An 8,635-nucleotide genomic window follows, 5' to 3' on the forward strand; every position below is an offset into this window, starting at 1 on the left:
TCCTAGAGCTTTCTAAAGGAGCAGGTTGTGTTGACTACCCACCTTGGAATTTAGGGTTATTGCAGGCACCAGCACACTTGAGGTATTAGCGTGAGAAGTAGCATTAATCTGGCAGATAATTTTTATATTTTTAGAATTCTAAATATCTTCACATCCAGGTAGGCATCCTTACTTACGCATTCCTCAGAACAGACACTCATTGGTGTGTTTATTTTTCAAACTGTCCCCTATTTGAAATTGCTACAGGAAGCCAGCACCAAAATTAAACCTTAATAATCCAGAAGAACATGAGTTACAATAATTGCTGAAATTGTCTTTTACAAAATTACAGTCTTAAGGTCTCTTCCCATCAGTAAAGGTTATATTAAAAACAAGTCTTTCATGAGTCCCTGAAGGTCAGTAAGGTGGGGTTCTGGCAGAGTGGGGTAGGCAGGAAATTCCAGAGGCAAAAGCCTTCCATGAGAAAAACACCCAGCTTCCAGTGCCATGTACTTCAGAGCTGGGAACAGTGTGGTTACTACTGAGCTCAGATAAGTATTGGCATCTCCAGGTACCTAATGTGCAGAGCAAGGGGGAGGGGTCTTTAAAGCCTCAAGTCAACACCTTGGATTGCACTTGGAGGCAAATGAGTAACCTCTGCAGAGTGGAACACCTGTGAGAAGTGTTCCCTGTGGCTTGCACAATTTAGCAGCATGTGCATTTTTTATGTCCTGCAAACAGCAACTATATCCTGCTCTCCTCCCCGTCTATTTTTAATCACCTATAGGGAGAATAGTTTGAGGGCTGCATTTCCTAACAACAGCTGAAAGACACCTTAAAAACGTGCAGACAACTCCTAGTTTTTCACCTGTGACATGACTAAGACCTGTGCCTTCATGTCCTCAGCCAAGGCAGGATTAAGGCCTCTGGAGGCCATAGCCCTGAAACAATTGCAGTGCTTCCTTTCTAAATGCACATCAACTTGCAAACAACATTACTAAAAAAAAAAAAAATGAGATTTAGCTATCTACAAACAACAGCTTTGCTATAGATATTCCGATTGCAAATTTGTTCCTATTGTATAACTTGGCATTACCTGTGCTGTTTCAGTGCTGTCTGACAGAAGGGCTCCTCCTGTCTTCAAACTCTCCCACCGTCATTTTCCTAGAACCATTATTGCTCATTCCTGGCAATAATGGAGTAGACCAATTCAGAGAACTATTAACTCTAGGCAAAGAGCATTGGGAGCACTGTCAGGATAGCAGCAACCCAGAGGGATGTGGAGCAAGAAGTCCCTAAACACTGAGAAGGAACATAGCAGAAAGGGACTAACTTAAGCCTTTTTCTACTATTTGTGTTTATGAGGTGCATTATGCATTGTTTCCTAAACATTAATGAACTTAGGCAAACTATGTCCACAAATTCATACTTTCCTGTGGGTAAAGAACTTGGTGTTAACAAAAACAGTATCTACAAATTCGAAGACTTCATCACTTAGTTTTTACTCTAGAGGAAACGGATAAGAGCTTGTACAGTAAGATGTTATAAAACTAGGTCCTGTAAATATTGTAGATTGCTTTGCAGCCATCAGCAACACTCCAGTCTCAGAGCTGGGGGCCATATTTTGAAAACCACTTTTATAATAGAAGAAGAAAACTGAACTAGGAGTAGATTCAAATTCCAAAGTCAGCTGTCACATTCAAGCCTAGAGACCAGAGTTTCTTCCTCTGTAAGACAGGACTAATTACATCAGCCTTGTCTCAACGGGTTGCTATAAAGACATATTATTGATGAAACCCTTCAGAAACTATATACAAGTACCGTTGGTTGACAATTGTCTTGCTCATATTTCACCTTTCCTCCATTGCTTTTGAGGTGTTCTGCAAACTTTCCCTCAAAGTGTCTTACAATTCCTGTTTAGCTTTTCAATAATCTTCACCATGAGTCTGATAACTCAACTTGCAGGGGGCTCCAGCATCATGTAATGGTAAGAACACAAGTTCTACTGTTGGCTGAGCAAGGCTTGAGCCCTATTTATTCACTAGCTGCGTGATATTCTTCATTCCTTCTAACCTTCAGTTTCCTCATCTATATGAGAAAATAAACATACCTTCATCATAGGGGTCATCCTGAGGATCAAAGCAAATGGGAATGTTTTTTCAAACTGTAAAATACCTGAAAAATATTCACTGTAATTTAACAATTATTTGGAAGGTAAATTGGTGGTTTATCTCCATATTGGGTAGTAAGATCGAAACTGTCTTAGACATACCAAATATATACATATATGTATGTACTTATATGGCTATAGATATAGATATGGGATTTCAGAGCAACATACAACTAGATAGGAAGATAGTATAACATTTTTTCAATAGGCTGCTAAACTATATTTATGTAAAAGGGTGCATGAATATTGCAAGTATCAGAAAATCTTTTATTTCAACTTCCATGTATTATAAGAAATTAATGGAAAGAGCGTCTTAGTGATATTCTTAAAAACCTCAACTCAGGTTCAGCAGAAAATTTTGGTTTTGTTCAAAACCCCTGATGTTAATTATCTTAAGATGTCTGCCTACTCAAGATGGATAACAATGAATTGAAACAAAATGTTGAGAGTTTTTTTGATCAGATAATTTTTATTCTCATTTTTTCATATGTTTGATGAAACGTATGATATAGGATAGATAGCTCCTTGAGGCTAATGAGTTGGTTTGATGCAAAAATTCCAAATTTGACCTAGACATTTATATCTAAAAAAATGAAAAAGTGTACGAAGTTTGTTTTCAGTGGAAATCTTACGGCTATTTCTGAGCTGTCAATTTGTGTTTTACATTTATCTCATTTTTAAATCTAGCTAATCTAAATAGCTTTTAAATTTAACTGGAGTATCTGCATTTAGAAGGAAAGGGATATAAAACTCATTGTGAAATCTCAGGCTTACTTGAGGCGCTATGCTAGTCTTTTTTTTTTCCCTCCCTGTCTTAGGGAATTGTTTTTATGTGAATCACTAGTATTCTGTGAAAAACAATTGTCCTCTTGACCCACAGTTATTTTTTTAACTGGGTATTGAGTTCCCTTTCATCTTCTTTTTTCACTTGAATACCCTTGGCAGAGAAGGGCCATGTATTGAAATGCCTTGCTCACTCGTAGGCATTTTCCCTTTTCACATTGAGCACTCTGTGATTCCTTTATCTTGATATTTTGAAATCAGTTATTTAAGTATTTTTCCCATGTGTGACCAAGATCTGTTTGCTTTTACCTTTTCCTCATCAAAATGTGTTTTCTTGAGATCTAGCGGAATTGGTGTTTTGCTGTAACACCGTGGCCCCCTCTCTGAGGCAACAACATCTTTTGTGTCCAGGGTGATCAATATTGTAAAAGTATTCCTCCTAGACCCTAACCACGGCTTTGTGGTAATTACTGTGCCTCTTCTTATGCATCTTGCCCTTTGAAATTTAATCCAGCACTGCCTTGGACCCCAAGATGAAGGTTGCATGATTCCACAACACCCCCAAATCCTCTCCTGATTACCCTGCAGGGTGATTACCCCGGTTAGCATATCTTCCCCTGTTTGGCTATTTGCTCTTGAGACAGATATAAAATAATTAATCTTCTTTGAACTGCCCTTGCAATTTTAATTTCCTTCCACTTTTTGCAGATCTGGAGATGTAGTGATACTCCTTTCAAAAATGTGGATTTACTTCTTAGCCTTGGTTCTTCTGTCCTCTCTCTCGTGCATTTAACTCACAACTGCCTGGTCACCGGGGAAGCTCCCCGATGACTAGAACCTTTTGATTTAAAGTTGTATTTTTTAAAGAGTTTTTCACTTTAACCTATATCATAATTTTAGATAAACTATTAATGTTGAGCTTGCCATGTTGAATAATTTCCAAAAAGTTTCAGTGTCTGAATAGTCAGTATAGTGCTTATGGAAGAACACTCTCTTCCAAATACTATAAATGCATTGTCTCATTTATTGTCATAAGAATCTATTGAACGAGAAAATGTTAATACTATTCTACAGATGGGGAAAGCAAGAATCAGGACGTTTGTAATAGATACAAGGTCACAAATTGGCAGGGCTAAAATTCTAATTCAAGTTTTTTTTATCTTTAAAGAGCTCTTTATAGGCTGCTTCTTGAGGTTAATCAAAAGTACTGAGTAGACTGCAAGTTCCACTGGGAGTAGAAATCATATCCCACTTGCTCTGTAGTCCCTTGTAATACCTCACATAGAGAGCCTTCAAAGAGCAGCTCAGTATCTGGGAGCAGAGTAAATGGTTTCTCATTTTCTGGCTTTCACTTGTTACAGCTATTGTCACCCCAGCTTCTGGAGCCATTCTCAACTTCGGTGCCTAAAGGCAGGGTTTCAAGAAAGGAGTTGAGAAGGCTGAGGAGGAAGACCCCTATTTATTGATAAATTACAAATATGTTTTAGCCTTTTACTTCTCAATTGATATCCTAATTGGACAACCATCTAAACCTCTCTATACAAACACCCTACAGATGGTAGCTATCCCATATCTTTCCAATAAAATTGTCTGACTCTTAAACCCAAAGACTGTTTTTTATATTTTGCATTCATCTCCCACCTACAGTTTCTAGGTAGCACTGAATCAAACCAGTTATAGGCATTCGATGCAAGCTTGAACTCAGCCAGTGGTTTTCCATTCTCATTCACACATTCACAGGGCAAAGGGCAGGACCTGACTTTCTGCTGCAGCAAAAGAAATGATGTTCAAGAAGCCAGGTTCAGACAGTCCTCCAGTCATTTCTGCAGTTAATATTATATGTTTAACACACAAATCTGCCTTAAGCATCAGCACTACTTGGCTAGATTAAAGGGCCACCATAATCCTAACAAAATAATTCAAGATGCTGTTGAAGCTGTCCTAGTGAATAATATTTTGGGAGTGATCGTTGTGATCAGAGCCCTTTACCCAAGTACTCTCTAAGAATTTTTACGCTATTGGGATCACACCTGGAGTACAAGTGACAGTCATTGAAATATTAAACATTAATGGAAGAACTCCGTGCTACGAAAGTCATATTCTAGGAGAGTGGTTGAAATCATGTAGCTAAGGTGGGTCTTCTGAAAAAGGTTCCTTGAATAAGACAGACCCAAGCTGGATTATAATGGAGAGTAGGGATGGTGTGCACGACAGTGTGGGGTTATGGAAAGACCTAAGGAAGCCTGGGGGAACAAAAACTTCAATTCTATCATATAATATTGTACACCAACCATACTTCAATTAAAAAAAAAGATTTGAATTCTAGTCCCAGCTACTTGGAAAGCAAACCTGGACAGTTGAATTAAATTCCCTGAGCTCCTGTTTCTGTATTCAGCTTTGGCACAATCACAGATCTTTCTAGCTTGACTTCCATGAGCCTGTTAGCTCTTTATACCTTAGCCTGTCCTCACTTGCAGTTACTTCATGCTTATAAGTGACGGTTTCTTCCTTTAGATACAAACATCTAAACTTCCAAAACAGATGAACTAAACAGGCAGTTTACTACGTTATTGGAATTGTATTTGCTAAAAATAAGATTCTTCAGAAGGTCCAATTTTGTTCCCAGTGTCTGGAGACATTCTGAGTTGTTACAAGTTAGGTAGGTTGCAGTCATCTGGTATGAGAGGGCAGGTATGCTGCTAAACGATCTGTAGTTCCCTGGTCATCACCCCACAGCCAAGAGTTATCCAACAGTAGCCAAGCTTGGGAGGTTAATTTAAAGGACAATTCTGTGCGAGCAAAACAAGTATATGCAATGTTCGTGCTCACTAAAAGTAAAAATTTTTATTTAAAACAGCACTCGATAACATCAAATTAACTGTCTTTTCAGAGGTTATAAAAAATAAGACAATATGGCAAATCTATGGTGAAATGGATGTCACATTCATGAGTGCAACTTTTCCTACAAGCAGTGTTTTGCCATCTATATCAAACTCTTAGAATGATTATTCCTGTTGACCGGGTAATTTCAGTCTAGGACTATATCTTATGGAAATAATGCTAAATGTGAAGAAAAAAATGAGCCACCAAAAAATGTTTATCAGAGTCTTACTAATGATAAGAATAACTGAAGACAATCTAAGGGGAATAGTTAAACACATCCCATTACAAGAATATTATGTAGTTATTTTTAAATGATATCTGTTAGGACTTTGTAGTAACTTGGGAAATTATTAAATGCAACATCAAGAGGAAAGGAGAAAATAACCATAATACAGCATGATCACAACTAAGTAAAAGAAGTCAATGCATGGAAAGAGTGAAGGAAATGTAAAACACATCCACATAAATTGATTTACAAAAGTTTTGACTAACACATTTTAAGCACATTATATAAATCACATAATATATACTTGGATGTATCTTCATTATTGTATTTTGTGTTTCAAACGTGTTAGGCTTTCCTGATTTAAAAGCCTAAGGAGACAAAGAGTTCACTTTTTTATTTTCTTCATCATCCTAGGGATGTAGTTTTATGTTATATGAGACTATTAAACAATCAAACTTGCTCTCATGCACTATTGATGAAACTGTAATTGATATAACCTCTCAGGAAGTTACCTGATTAGTGTGCATATTCTTCAACACAGCAATCCCATATCATCCTAAAGACACACTAAAACATCTAAGCAAAGCAGTGTGTACAAATGTTCATGACACTATAGTCTGAATTTTTAAAAAATGGAAGCAAACTAAGTAACCAACAGCAGAGTAATGGAAAAATAAATTATCTGATTATACGTTAACTAAACATTTTATAAGCATAAAGTATTCACATATTAACTTTTGTTATAAAAATAATAAATGCTTTTCCAAAAGCAGTTGGTAGGGGAAGAAATAGTATGCAGTTGGTTTTAGCAGAGTGGTCATGCTCAAGCTAGGTCAAAAATCTGTTAAAATATCAGGGGTTTTGCAACCAAAACTTCATCTGTTCCAATCTATTTTGCATAATAAAAAAATAACATATATTAAACACAATTTGGACAAAACATAAGGAGGCATAGCTTTCTAGATAAGTATTAGGATGCCACTGAAGCATATCCCAAGAATCATGAAATTAAAGTTCATTTGTTTTAAGCCCAACCAATCACCATATTCCCTGGCGTAGGTGAGCTTCCCTACCACTGGGAACTTGCCCTTCTCAAAACAACCCTGCCACCTCTAGACAGGTTCAATAAGGGAATGTTTCTTCTTCAGAGTAATTCCAAATTTATGTGTAAATTTACCCATCTTTATTTCCAAAGCTTACTTCTTCTAAAGAATTTTTAAGTTGCATACAGGCTTCCTGCTTATCCTCTTCCATTGAAAGAAAAAAGAAAACCTTCAGGTGGGGCCATCCAGGTGAAAATTTGGTAAGATACCAGCTCACCTTTCTTGCCCTGCATATTCTCCAATAAAAACAACTAAATATCTAGCCTCTAAGCCCTCTCTCTCCTCCGGTCCTAACCTGTAATTCACACTCAGTCTTCCCTTTCATCACTCTTGATATCCTGATATCCTTACATCAGGTCCTTTTCAACTATCCATTTCTTATCTCATATTAACTTCTTATGAAACATTCAACCATCTCAAAACCCCCAATCCACCGTCTTATCCAGCAGGAACAGCTTAACTCTTGCGTTCCTGAAAGGGAGAAGCCATCTAACTTGAGCTTTGTTAACTTTCTTTCTCACCACAAGGAACGCCACAGAATGTCTCTGACTTTCTCTTTCCAAGGTGAGGGCTCCTCCTTGCACACTTGATGCCTGTTTCTCTCCCTTCCTCCTCTATGGTCGATCTCATTTCCTTTTGCCTGGCTCCCTCATTGGAGATAATACCTGCACCTCTGAAATACCTTTCATCTCTCCTATTTCATTCATTCTGCCCTCTTACAATTCAATATATTCAGGGGTCTCCTATTTTCAAAATGAGAAAAACTGAAAAACAGAAAAACTTTTCCTTCCCCTCAAGCTGTTGTCATCTTTCATTTTTACTTTTTCATCAACATTTATTTAAAGTTTTAAGTGACTATTTGTACAAGATACCCTACTATGTAGCTCTGTAGTGGAACTAGAGATATAAAAAATAAACAAGAAACAACCTCTGATTTAAAAGCCTAATCTATTTCAGGAGGCAAATACACGAGAAACTTCTTGGGGGAAAAAACTGCCTCCACTTGCTGCTTGAACTTTCTTACCTTCTCCTCAGTCAGATCCATCATCTCCTCAAAGCTCCACTTCCAATAAAATCAATGATATAGTGATTCCTGAATCTCAAGTCTTCCTAGTTCTCACGCTCTTTGACTTTTCTCATTTTAGAAGCTGTTAATGATTGCAAAAGTATTTTCACAAGTGTGTTCAAAGTTAATCTCACAATAACCCTGTAAGGGAGATATCCCACCGCAACTCCAAACTCCCACCCTCTTGTAAGAGATGGGGCTCAGGAAGAAGAAGTAATTTACCCAAGATCACCCAGCAAAGACATGACGGAGCCCGGACTTGATCCCATATTTTTGTTTGTTTGTTTTGATTGAAGTATATTCAGTTATAATGTGTCAATTTCTGGTGTACAGCATAATATCCCAGTCATGCATATACATACGTATGTTCGTTTTCATATTCTTTAGATTCTAAAGCCTCCGTGCTGCTTCCCTTACCCCTGGTG

The sequence above is a fragment of the Vicugna pacos genome, chromosome 5 (assembly GCF_048564905.1).
Source record: "Vicugna pacos chromosome 5, VicPac4, whole genome shotgun sequence".
Classification (NCBI taxonomy): domain Eukaryota; kingdom Metazoa; phylum Chordata; class Mammalia; order Artiodactyla; family Camelidae; genus Vicugna; species Vicugna pacos.